Source organism: Mesocricetus auratus, unplaced genomic scaffold, assembly GCF_017639785.1.
Source record: "Mesocricetus auratus isolate SY011 unplaced genomic scaffold, BCM_Maur_2.0 Super-Scaffold_100007, whole genome shotgun sequence".
In the NCBI taxonomy this organism is placed as follows: Eukaryota; Metazoa; Chordata; class Mammalia; order Rodentia; family Cricetidae; genus Mesocricetus; species Mesocricetus auratus.
Genome location: NW_024429191.1, coordinates 58982989 through 58996666, shown reverse-complemented (window position 1 = coordinate 58996666; position 13678 = coordinate 58982989). Strand labels below are relative to the sequence as shown.

General features: G+C 42.0%; 2 protein-coding genes across 3 annotated transcripts in view; one reads left to right on the top strand and one right to left on the bottom strand.

Annotated features, from left to right (window-relative positions):
• Myo1d (myosin ID) overlaps positions 1 to 13678 on the top strand; it is a 300654-nt gene that overhangs the window by 221081 nt on the left and 65895 nt on the right. The window lies entirely within an intron of this gene.
• Cdk5r1 (cyclin dependent kinase 5 regulatory subunit 1) overlaps positions 9146 to 13678 on the bottom strand; it is a 76960-nt gene continuing 72427 nt past the window's right edge. Inside the window, exon 4 of one of the 2 annotated variants that reach the window (XR_002384199.2) lies at positions 9146 to 9254. The gene's annotated coding sequence lies outside the window, so the exon portion shown is untranslated. Of the gene's footprint in view, positions 9259 to 13678 lie in introns of both variants that reach the window. The other variant, XR_002384198.2, reaches the window with a different exon arrangement.

Below are 13678 nucleotides of genomic sequence, written 5' to 3'. Positions count from 1 at the left end.
ATTCCCAACACCCAAACAGAGGCTCATAACCATCTGTAACTCCAGTTCCAGGGATCTGATGTTGCCTTCTGGCCTCTGTGAACACTGCACACATATGGTGCACAGACATACATGTAGGCAAAACACCCATACACATACACATAAAAATAATAAATGTTTTTTAAAAGAAATCTGGACTTCTGATTCCCCCAGGGTAATAGGGAATAGTCAGTAAATAATTTTAGGCAGGGGAGTAGAGTTTGTCAGGTTATTTGTTGAAATGTTGGAGATGGAGTTTTCTTTTCTGTAAGTGGCCATGTAGTATTGGGCAGTGTCATCTCCTAGTTTAATGTTCTCATTGTGCTATGCTGTCTTTCCTCATCCCATCTTAGTGTGAGAACAAAATCGCACAACAAAAATAAGTGGTGACAAATGGTACAGGTGTCAGCTTCTTTTCTTCCTGAAAGACATTCCCACATTCTCAGAAATGCCCAGAGATTCTTGCCTGTGTTATACCTGTATCTACAAATTCTACTGTCTTTGTTTTTGCTGGCAAATGTATGTAGTGTAATGAAAACAGCCTATTTTGTTTGAGACAAAATTCTCTATGTAGACCAGACTGACTTCAAATTCACAGAGATCCACCTGCCCCTGGCTCCTAGGCACACTATTGTTATTAAACCTTGTATTCTAAAAGAAAATGGGTTTTTAAATATTTTACATTTAAATATTTATATATCTTATTAATTATGCTTAGTGGTCATCTGGTAGAAAAATAGAATGTAGAGAATTGATTTTTAAAAAGTCAGTAAATATGTAGGCTTTTATGATGGTTCATCCATATTTTCAGCTTGACCTGACTGAGAGATGCCTAAGACTTTAACAAAGCACACTGCCTGGGTATCTGAGAGAACATTCCCAGAGACAGTTAGCATGTGGAACAGTAGCTGAAAAGAAAGAGCCTGGCTCTGAGTGTGGCTAGCATCATCCAATAGGCTGGGGGCCCAGATGAACTCCCTGCATCTGCCAAAGAACTGTAAAGCTAGGAAACGTACCAGAGAGTTTAGAATGGAAAGCTCTAACAGAAGCCTCTGCAGTAAACATCCATAACTCACACAAGCAGGCTTGTTTTCATGCAAATATGTAGTCATAGCAAAGCATGGACAATAGAAGTCTTCAGGGCTCACTGTCTCTTACTTGAAGACTTGTACTAATGAATGCAGTCAGTTTTGCCTGAGGAATTGAAGTATTGTTGTCCCAGTCTGAGTTCTTGTTTAGTAAATTCCAACCCACATTGAATGTCTTCTCCCCATGATAGAATTCAAACCTGTCTGTGGCTGTCTTCTAGCATGCAGATACATTCCTGGGTGTGTGCCTCCTACTTGTAACTAAGAAAGAATTTGTGATTTCTTCAGAATTCCTAGATGTAAGGAGAAGAAAGTTGACAAGACGGTAGGACTTTTTTCCAAGTTATTCTTTGTTTCTGTCTTCTGAACTTGGAGATGAATTAGTAATAAAGTACTAATCTCTCTTTCCTAAAACCAGAAAAAAAGTCAACTTAGAGTTATAATCAACAACCTGCTACTTATTTGATGAGGAAAAATTATTTTTTTCTGGCCATTGTCCTTTATTGTCAGGTCTTTTATCACTGTTGAGATCATCACAGTTCATGGTGTGTTTTACAAGCATAATGGCGTGGCATGTAATCTTACACCTACATTAATGATGGAAATCTAGAGGGCAAAGGGCTTGGGTTCTTGACAACTCTTCATTTTCTAGATTTTTTTTCCTAAAGTGCATTCTGAGAAGTTCTATTCAGAGAGAAAGCAGCTCAAAACTGCACAACATGCAAGTCCATAGACCAGTGAGGTTGTAACATTAGAGTGCAAGGAGGCAAGTCCATTTGGAAGCTCGCTCTACCTATATACTCGCCATATTGAAGGAGAAAAGGGTTCCACCTTCTCAGCAGAAGACAAAAGTACTATTCATAAAAAGCAGTACTCACCACAGATGAGCAGCACCCAAAGTGAGGAAGCAAGGAATGGGCCAAGGAGAAAAACAAAAAGCAGACTGATAGCTGCACATCAGAGCCAGCTGAACAGAAGTGGTCACATGGCCACCACCTAACAGTGCGATGGCCAAAGGCACTTTCTTGTCATACTGACCCCAATGACAAAGAGCACATACAAGTTCAGGGAAGGACGGCCTGAGCAGAGGACATGGCAGAGGCTAATGAGAGGCCCTAACCCAAGTTGAAACTACAGCACCCCCTAGCTGAGTAACTTCTTCCCTCAAGAGCTATGCTTGAGCAAGTCACTTTCCCATGAAAGACAAGTAAGATGCCAGATGGAAACAGCAGAAGATGTGTGCAAAGAAAATAAGCAAAGGCAGACAGACAGGAGGGGGGATCAAGAGTGAGAGCCAGGCATAGTGTCACACGCCTTTAATCCCAGCACTCAGTAGGCAGAGGCAGGCGGACATCTGTGATTTCAGTGCTAGCCTGATGAACATAGAAGACCATCCAGAGCTACACAGAGGCCCTGTCTCAAAAAAAAAAGCAAAGAGCAATGAAAAAAAGACAAGGGCAAGGTATAGTGACATGAACTAGGATTAGACCTCTACAGCCCTGCCTTAAATCACAACCAAAAATAAACAAATAAAATACATGAGAAAACATTTTCAGGGCTGGAGAGATTGGTCAGTGGTTAAGAATACCGGTTGTTCTTCCAGAGGACTCAGATTTAATTCCTAGCACCCACATTGCATTTCACAACTATCTGTAACTCCAGTTCTTGACACCCTCACACAGACATACATGAAGGCAAAACACCAAATGCACATAAAATAAAAATAAATCTAAAAAATTTTTTTCAAGACCTAGAACATCAGGCAAGGACAGGCAGTGCTTGAAAACAACGGGAGGCCTGCTGGGCAGAGTCACTAGGCCATGGCACACACAGGGAACCCAGGTAGAACACAGTATTCTCCCTGAGGCTATGTGATGCCTGAGGAGTCTAGGCCACCAAGTCTGAAGATCAAAGTGCCAGAGAGAAGAGGCAATCAGAGACCCCTAAAGATCCCCCTAAGCACTCCCAAACAGCTAATGTGTATGTGAGGAGAGAACCCTCATAGGTAGGGAATGGTAACCAGGTGAGTGCCAGGGACAACAAAGGTCCTTTCAAGGCACACTGGGCACCGCAGCATTACAGGCATTTGTATTAGGACTCAGGAAGATCTGGCATCAGGAGGAGAAACAATAATTGGCCCTAGGATCAATCAGTGCTTTTATAGAAAATATTGTCCAGTAAATCTTCAAAGCTAAGCCCACCTGCTTCCATAGAATATATCCTGGGGCAAATCTCATGAGGTTTGCTTTGTTTCGTTATGTTATGTTAGTTTTTCGAGTCAGGGTTTCTCTCTGTAACAGCCTTGATTGTCCTGGAACTCTCTTTATAGACCAAGCTGGCTCGAACTCACAGAGATCTGCCTGCTTCTGCCTCCCAAATGCTGGGATTAAAAGCTTGTGACACTATGTCCTGCATGAATATATACAAGAACCCAAAATTTTTCACAGTCAGTAAGGTAGAATTCACAATGTCTGACATCCAATCAAAAATTATCAGGCATACAAATGGTAAGAATACACAACTCATTATTTCAGACATTTATGAGTTAACTTGAGGCAGAAGGCTTTATAAAAACAAGGGCTAAGTAAATTTAGTAAGTTGATCTCCATCACCATCTTCTTGGGTGAGCTGGAGCCAGACAGGTCCTGGCACTTCCTCCCATGAGATTCCTGAAACTAACCCCATCTCAGTATAGGTAAGCCTGTCTTCTCATCTCCTGCAGTGCTCACTGTACCTGTACCTGTAATCACTGAGCGTGCACCACCTGTTTGTCACATACTCTAAAGCATCTGAAGACAGTGAGTGAAGAGGGCGGGGCATGGACTCACACAGGCTAAGCACATGCTCTCCCACTAACTTCACCCCTTGCCCAGAAGACAGTCTTCAGTAAAGTGTTTTCTAGAAGGTGACACTCAGATTATGCAGGGCCAAGGATGTAATTTGGGACTTCCAATAGTTCAACTCCTAGAACACACACATGCACCAAAAAAATTATTATTTAATAGATAACCAGTATGGCTCAAGTATTAGAACAGACACCACCAGAAACATCCGAGAGAACCGTGTCAGCTGGTGCTGACTGTAGTCCACAGATGAGAGGTCTCACCCAGACCAGCAAAGACCTAAAATCAGATGTGTCTGGGAGGTGCCAGTGAACATACTGGGTTTGCCTCCCGCAGTACTTCTCAGTACCTTTGTTGTCACATGAAACCAGCAGGACAACAAGAGCTTCATCTGTTGGTACGAAGCCATTTCTAAAGTAGGGAGGCAAAGCAATGTGCAAAATGATGTGTGTGGCCAGTCGCCGTTTGTGTGAACACAGCTATCTCCTTATTGAGTCAAACTCCAGATCTATGTTATAATCCACATTGAAAGATGGTCATGGCGCCTTGTGCCTGTTATCCTAGCACGTGGGTCACCTTCTCCCCCTAAATATCTGTATTATAGATATCTCTTGTTACAGTGGTTTTACTTAAGTGGTGATATGTATGTTGATGCACCTTGCCTTTTTTCCTACTAAACCAACATCCACAGGTATAGGTAGACACATACACACATAACTGTATCCAGAAAGCTGTGCAGGAAATAGGCAGCTCTCTCTGGAGAAGAGGAACCCCTCAACCCTGGGAGAAAGGTGGCATTGAGACTGCTTGCTCACTGCCAACCTTTGGCAGAAAATATGCTATCAAACATATTTCTCTTCAGTGCATGGGAACTTGTTTCTAATATTTATAGATGGCTCTACATTCCTTCATGTGTTCATTTTCCTAATTAGGAAAGTAGAACAAAAGGTATGTCTTGTAGAGTTTCTGTATCTTGATCCTCTTGGTATTACTACTGTTGCCAGGCTCTCACCTCCCAGAGACACAGGGAAGCTGTGCTTTCTGAGGCTGTAGAGGCAAGGTTGGCCAGACCAGTCTACTCATGGGCATGAGAAAGGGTGAACCTGCCTCTTGGTTTGCATTTCACTCAGCAGTGACTACCTGCTGGTAGTGAGGGTTCTGCTCATCAGTAAACAGATGGTGTCATGTTGACCTTCCCAACACAGGAATTGCCAAAAACTGCAATATTAAGCTGTCAAAGGACCCATCTGCCCTAAGCAGCTGTCCAGGCATTTGCCTGTCTGGGTGCTGGAAACCTCAGTATAGCACCAGTCTCAGGCATGGAAATCTCCTTGTTCCTGTTCTGTGTCTGCCGTAAAAGCAGAAGTTAGTGCCATCTGCTACCTTGCTTCTCACAAGCAGTGTGAAGCGGTGTAATATCTGCTTTAATAAAGGGCACTGTTGCTACATTTATCTGGATATTTGCCCTGTTTCTTAGATGGAATTCTATTTTTTCTTTCTTTTTTTTTTTTTTCTTTAACTCTCCATCAAAACTGTAAGCACAGGAGCTGGAAATATGATACAGAGGTAAGAGCACTGGCTGTTCTTCCAGAGGTCCTGGGTTCAATTCCCAATAACAACATGGTGTCTCACAACCATCTATAATGAGATATGCATCGATTCATGCTGGCAGAAGACTGTGTACATAATAAATAATTTTTTTACTGTAAGCACAGTAAACTCACGTCTTTAATCCCAGCATTCAGGAGGCAGAGGCAAGTGGATCTCTGTGAGTTTGAGGCCAGCCTGGTCTACAGAGCATGTTCCAGAACAGCCAGTACTACACAGAGAAACCTTGTCTCAAGAAAAAAAGACATAAGCAGACTGTCACTTCCCCAGCAGGACAGTTAAGCACCCAGAGAGAAGTAGCCTTATAACCATGGTGGAGAAAACAAGGAAGAAAGTCACATCCCAGGGTTCTCAGCTACTAACCCTTATTCCCTCTACCACCCCATCCCTGCCCAGTCCCTTCCTGCTGTGTCCTGTGCCTCCCATCTCCATGATAAACATTTTCATGACCCTTGATAGGCATTTCTAAAGTGTTTCCCCCGAATACCTGGATGCTTAGTAATATGATTTATATTCCAACTAAAAATCTACAAGTAAAATAAATACAGTTAAAAATGACCATATTTTTGTTGACCATAGAGGATTTGTTCTTTGTTTGTTTGTTTTTTCGAGGCAGGATCTCACTATGTAGCTGTAGCTGTTCTGGAACAGCTGTAGACCAGGCTGGCCTCAAACTCACAGAAATCTACCTGCCTCTGTCTCCCAAGTGCTAGGATTCAAGGTGTGCAAACTATACCTGGCTTTTTTGTTCATTAATTTTGACCTGTCTCAATGAAATATATGATTATTTCCTTCCACCTGCAGGGTCTTACCATATAGCACAGGTTGGCCTCCAATTCACTGTCTTCCTCCTCAAGTGTTAGGATTATAGGAGTGTGTCACCATGTTCATCTTGGGCTATTTAAAATTGTAATCATTGAAATAATCCAGGTTAAAAGTGAATGCTCGTGATTCACCTCCCTTTGTTTCCAGTAGAGATGTACATAGAAACAGGGAAGAAGTGAAACTTTCCACAGTGTAGAAATTGGAAATACTGCTCAAACATTGGCCCGGTGACAGAGACAGCCTTGCCTTCTCCTGTTATCCCACAGGCCTTCCCTGGCTGCCCTACAGGGAACGGGAGCAGCTCTTCCCCAGTCCTACAGTCTTCTCCCCTGCTTTGCTTGAGTTCTCCCCCCATATATACCCTTTCATCTGCATTTGACCCAACGTACCTTTCCTGCGTGTGTGTTTATTGCATGCACTCCGGCTGACATATGAGTCCATGGGACAGAGTCTCTGTTTCTGCTCATCACAGCAGTCCCCATGTAGCAAGCAGAGCCTGGCACATGGAAGGTTCTCTGTAAATACCAGTTGAATACTGTTAAGTGTATTCAACTTACTGTTAGTGTAAGTAACTGCCATGGATGATACCAGCTGGCAGTAGGATGCCTCTGACCCTTCCTCACAGACCTATGTACCTTGCCTACCAAAAGATGGTAAGACAGACTTCTTGTATGAAAGACAGGAAGAATCCTTTTACAGTGCCCTTCCCTTTATGAATACCGCATCCCTTGTACTATTCATAGTATAGCTGTAAGCAATGCAATGTATCTGGGGACCAACTGATTAGGTATTTCAGATATAAAGTCAGCAACTAAAACGTTTATGAGCTGGAAGAGCCACGGGTATGTGATGTGCTGAGGGCTGCAGCTTCTCGTTCACTTTTCTTTAACAACTAAACAACTAGAAATAATTCCAGACTCTCCTTGTCAGTGAGCTGACGAGGAGGCAGGATGTAGAGATTCCTGCTCAGATCAGCAGTTTCTTAATAAGTAAAAGACTTTGAAACCACAACTGGCGGCTGTGCACATAAGCCAGCTCCCCAACTTAAAAGCTGAGCTGGGGATTCTAACTACAAACAGGTGGACTGGAAGAAAGACCCCAGAAGGCTCTGTGTGCCCCCTTTCATGTGAGGACCCCAGGGCTGAAAGATGGCTTCTTAGTCGGGAGTCAATAAGGACAGATACTATCAGCAGAAGAGATATAAATAAGACCTGAAAGAAAAGCCTATCTGAAAACAATCATATCAGGAAATTCATAATTATAGAAACTATCTACTTCAAGAAAATATATGGAAATGAATGAAAACGCTGGCTGAGAAACAGCTAAAGATGTTCAGGTGTTCAAGTCAAGTCAAAGATTTTAAAGACATTAAATATTAAGTCATCATTGAAATATGAAAATGGCAATTGATGTTGCAGAAAATGTATTTAGAAAATAATAGTGAAATAGTATACAGAAGAGAATGGCGATGTAAAGTTTTTTTTTTTTTTAATGTCGGTATGTGGGGTGGGAAGGGGTATAGGTACACGTGAATGGCAGGCACCAGAGGAGGCCAGAGACAGCAGGTGCCCCTGGATCAAGAGTTAAGACAACTCTGAGCCACCTGATGTGAGTGTTAGGACAGAACTTGAGTCCCCTACAAAAGCAGCAAGCGCTTTTAACCACTGTGTGATCTCTCCAGCCTCAAGAACAGTGGTTTAGAAAATGTCAGAGAGAGCTGAGAACAAAAGCCTTACATTCAAATGGCAGGTATACTTGAAAAGGACACAACTGAGCAGAAGTGATTCTGGATTCTCACAGATTTAACTGTATGTTTTTAATTTTAACATCTCTGAAATTTAGATGGGACTTAAAATTGACAGATCACCATAGCTACAACAGGCAACATTTTAGTAACATAAGAAAAAAGATGCATCTTATAGAAAGGATCTTATAGTCTATAAAGCACGGTCATTTAAAACTAAGATTTCTGTACTGCAAGTATTTTACGTGGAGATCTAGTAAATGGCTATGTGTTACCATGGTGATGCTTTGACTTTAAGGGTTAGCTGTCTCTGTCTATCTGTCTGTCTGTCTGTCTCTGTGTGTGTGTGTGTGTGTGTGTGTGTGTGTGTGTGTGTGTGTGTGTGTGTGTGTACACAATGAGGAGAGACTCCTTACAACGGACAAAAATATGGGATCGCTTTCTCATCAGCAGTAAATATCTCAATCCCCTGGAGCAACATTTTCATTCTTTTGAGAGGGAAAGGTTATGGCTCAAAAATTATATGCCCAATCAAGTTGCCTTTTGTGTTTAGCAGTCAAACATGTCACAAAGTGTATCCCCTCCTGCACTCCTTGGCAGAGGGGCTATGATTAGGAATTTAAGACTTGTCACAATCTCTATCTTTCATCTTATTGTTGACTACCTTCACTCTCCTTCCATATAGCTGGAAATGTCTGCAAATAATTCTCAGGGAGATGTTAGCACTAACTCAGTGACTGTAGCCAGAGCAATGAGATTGTAATAGCATGGGTGGGATACCTACCCAATGGCAGTCACTTGGACCAGACAAAGTTGTTTCTCAGAATATCATAGTCTCAATGCAGGGGTAGGATAGGAGCAGTTTTGTGGGGAGGATGAGGTTACATCTAGGTAGGAGTGGTTGGATGTGAAGTGTGTGAAGCTGGTCCTTCCTACAAAAAGCAGAAGTGGACTGGGGAGATGGCTGTCGACATAAAGGGCCTGCTGTGCAAGCATGAGAACCTGACTTCTAATCCCCCTGAAAGTCAGGCACTGAGGAGTGCTGGAGGGTGGAGATGGGCACATCCCCAGGACTTGCTGGCTGGCTGGTCTAGTCCAAATAGGCAGCTCCAGGTTCATTGAAAGGGCCTATCTCAAAAATTGAAACAGAAGAAAAACCTAATGTCAACCTGTAGCCTCCAAATGTGCACATACAGGCAAATTTACCTGCATACACATGCATATACACACATTACCACACGGCCACACACAAAGTAAAAATGAGCCTAAACAGGAAAGACAAAATGGTATAACATTTTTTTAAATTGTAAATACATTGAAGTTATAAGAAAGTCCATCAAAATAAACATGGTTAAATAGATTGTGGTATTGCCATGCAGTTAAATAAGCATGCATCCATTATGAGAAAGCAATGACAAGCTTCCTCTGTGTGTCAAGGGGCTCCCTAAAGTCTTCTGCACTGGTATTCCTTGAGGGTACTTGCTCAAAAGGCAAGTTGCAGGTCCCACCCCAAACTATTAAAGCATCTGAGAGGAAGATATTCAGCTGAACACATCAGATTTTAATATGGCCAATTTGCTGAAGCCACTGTGACAAAAGTAGTTTTGTTGTTTGGGGGGGTTGTTTTTGTTGTCTTTGTTTGTGGGGTTTTGTTGCTGCTGCTGCTGCTGTTTTTTTGTTTGTTTGTTTGTTTGTTTTGTTTTTTGATTTGTGGTTTTTTTGTTTTGTTGGTTTGGGGTTTTTGTTTTCGTTTCAAGACAGGGTCTCTCTGTGTCGTCCTGGCTGGCCCGGAACTTGCTATGTAGACCAGGCTGACCTAGAACTCACAGAGATCCCCTTGCCTTTCCCTCCTAAGTACTGGGATTAAAGGTGCCAACATGCCCAGCCAAAAGTAGATTTTTTTTTATTTAACCACTAAATCCTCAAGTTTTAAAAGTCATTTTCAAGTAAAATACAAAATAAATACCCCTAATCTGCTGTAGAAAGAGGCCAGGATAAAGGGGAAGGTTTGGAAGGAAAGGGGACTGGGGGGGGGGGTATGACATATGCTTGTCCCAGAAGGAGGTGTCAGTCATCCTAAGCAATGGTTTTTAGTTACTCTAAGAAGTTTGCAGTGGGGCCCCACCTGCCTCTTCCCAAATAGGAAACCCCATGTGCAAATAGCAGGCTTCCACATAACAAACTCAAGCTATTTATACATATGCTCAGAGCCATCTGTGGTAACAAGAGCACAGAGAGAAATTTTAAAGGTTTTCTGTGTGACTAAGCCAGGACCCAAATCAAACAGTAGTGGGTGCCGTCTCCTGTGAGCACTGAACCAGACCTACTTCTCTGCACTGAGCCTGTAGACCCTGAGCCACCAGCTTCTGGAACGAGCTCCCTCTAGGGTGCAGGGTACACAGGCTTCCTCCTTTGTTGCTGCCTTTATGATGGAGGCTTTCTAAGGGCATTTTTGTGCAGATCAAAGCTATTTATTTGCTTTGTGACGTGTCCATCATTGCCTTTCATGTTGAAAGAATAAATCCCAAAGTACATCTTTTCAGCCTCTCCACAGGTAGATAATGTACATTTAGAATAGTCATATGAGTTTTTGAAAGGCCTTGGCACTGAACTTTGCAATGTAGGTCAAAATGGAGATACTAAGGTATTCCCGAATTCACCAGATAATTGGTGGATAATACCCTGGCTTGTACTATCTGTTTGATTTTTTTCTAACATGAATGTCAGCTATAACTCTAATTGGATTTTTAAAAGCTTTCTTAATGTGTTTATTTCAGGTCCTATGAGCTATGTTGGGATCAGGATTTTATGTAACCACAACACAGTTAACCAAGTGTTTTATCTGCAGTAAACACTTCCATTTTCATGCCATCACTCATCATGCATTCACAGAACATCTACCACTAGATGCTGGGTCTTGGGGGCAGGGCATAAAGATGGACTACTCAAGTCTATTTTCTTTTCTTTTTTATTCTAGACAGGGTTTCTCTGTGTAGCTTTGTAGACCAGGCTGACCTCGAACTCACGGAGATCCACCTGCTTCTGCCTCCCAAGTGCTGGTATTAAAGGTGTGCACCACCACCGTACAGCTCAAGTCCATTTTCTTAAAACAGCTCTTAATCTTATAAGAAAGACTACAGAGAAGTAGCCAGTTGCAGTGTTGATAAAGATTTTCCCCCAGAAAAGGGAGCAGAATGCAAAATTTTGATAAAGATTAATGTCCTAGTACATTTGAAGAACTGGGTAATTGCAAGGAATCAAAGAAATAATATTAGAAGATATTAAGCCAAAGTTTATAAAATCCTGTATTTATGCATTTAAACTTTCTCATACAATAAGTATAACAACATAAAACTGGAAGCTGCAGAGATGGATCATCCTCCCCACAAAACTGCTCCTATCCTACCCCTGCATTGAGACTATGATATTCTGAGAAACAATTTTGTCTGGTCCAAGTGACTGCCATTGGGTAGGTATCCCACCCATGCTATTACAATCTCATTGCTCTGGCTACAGTCACTGAGTTAGTGCTAACATCTCCCTGAGAATTATTTGCAGACATTTCCAGCTATATGGAAGGAGAGTGAAGGTAGTCAACAATAAGATGAAAGATAGAGATTGTGACAAGTCTTAAATTCCTAATCATAGCCCCTCTGCCAAGGAGTGCAGGAGGGGATACACTTTGTGACATGTTTGACTGCTAAACACAAAAGGCAACTTGATTGGGCATATAATTTTTGAGCCATAACCTTTCCCTCTCAAAAGAATGAAAATGTTGCTCCAGGGGATTGAGATATTTACTGCTGATGAGAAAGCGATCCCATATTTTTGTCCGTTGTAAGGGAGTCTCTCCTCATTGTGTACACACACACACACATCTATTCCAGGCATGATGCTCTGACTGGAAGTAGCCAGAACAGAGGAAACGGGAGAAAGAGAAGAGTCTGTGTGCCAAGTGCCAGGTACAGTGGGGCGGGAAGCTGAGGGGTAGCAGGAGCAAGAGACCAAGAAGAAATTGGCTGAAGGTTAGCAAGAGTCTGGAGGCCCAGGAGCACAGTACTCACAGCCCAGCTCTGACAGTGCTTTGGTAAGTATACGAATTTGGTAAATTTGGCAAACTTGGTCATTCAACAGATTGAAACTTTGATGAATTTGCCATTTGGCAAGTTTCTTTTTACTTACGAATGGGTTTCTGTCACCTAGATCCAAGAAAATCCTAAACCAATGAGTCTTGTGGAAAATAACAAAAACAAGGAAGGCAATTTGTGGAATGGGGACTGAAAGACGTCACTGTACAGAGCAAATGGTGTCATATAATGGCATAATCTTATCCACTAAGAGATGTTTAAAGCTGAGCATAAGCACTGAGGGGAATGTAAAGCCCAGCTAGGAAAAACAAGAACAGCTGGGTGCTTTATTAGTTCAGACCTCCAGGCCAGATGACTCACATCCAGAAAACACAGGGAGGCATGTACAACTGAACCTCCACCTTCAGAAACTGATCAGCCGTGCAGAAAGAACAGCCCAAATAATGAAGACAGCTGAAGAAGTGCCTGGTTTTGCTGGTATGAAAAAAAGATGCCAAAATGACAAGTATATTAGCTGGATATGGTAACACACACTTGTAACCCTGGCATTTGGAAGGCTGAGGCAGGAGGAGAAGTCAGGCTGTATTACATAACAAGTTTCAGGAAATCCTATGTAGCTATGTATCAAGACCCTACCTATCTCAAAATATCTAGAGTAGAGTGTGGAGATCAGTAACAGAACACTTGCTGGCATGCAAGTACCATTTTTTTAAATTACAGTTGTTGAACTTAATATAAATTTTCCACAGATTTCTAAAATAGCCATAATTTTCAAGTTTTAGGGAGAGAAAAACTATAAAAATCTATAGAAGCATGGTGAGAATTAATTGGAAAAGGCCCACATGACACTCCTCAGAAACTTGAATAAAGTCCTACTCACTGAATTTGCCAAGGGCATAGCTTATATTATGGATGGCAGAATCCGAATTCAGATCATCTTGTCATGTTAGAACTTAACATTTAAAATGTTAAGTTCTGCCTTTAAGCACAGCATGTCATGTGCATGTGTGGAGTAGGAAAGCCTCTGGGACCATGTGTGTCCCCAAGACTCCAGTGCCTGAAATTCTGAGTCACACGCAGCTTTGAATACAGACAGGAAGCCACCAGACACAAAAGCACAAGGTGATACCAACTTCTTTCGCTGTATTTTCATAGAGTAATGATGCAGGTGAGGTTAGAATGCTGATACACACTCAGTCATCCCCACGTGATGTGCATTTGGCCTCATCTTTTGCAGGTCCCAGGCTTTTCTGTATAATCCTGTGGCCTTTCTTTGAAAGACAACAGTGGTTCTTCATTCAAGCTTCTCTTTGACATGTTGTTATTCTGACTTCCCTTTCTACAGTGTCTGAAACCAAAAGAACTGACAGGAAAAAAAATGTTTTTTCCATTTGATTTTTTTTATAATTTGTGTAGTTCTATCTGTATGAGTGTCTCACCTACATGTATGTCTGTGCACCATGT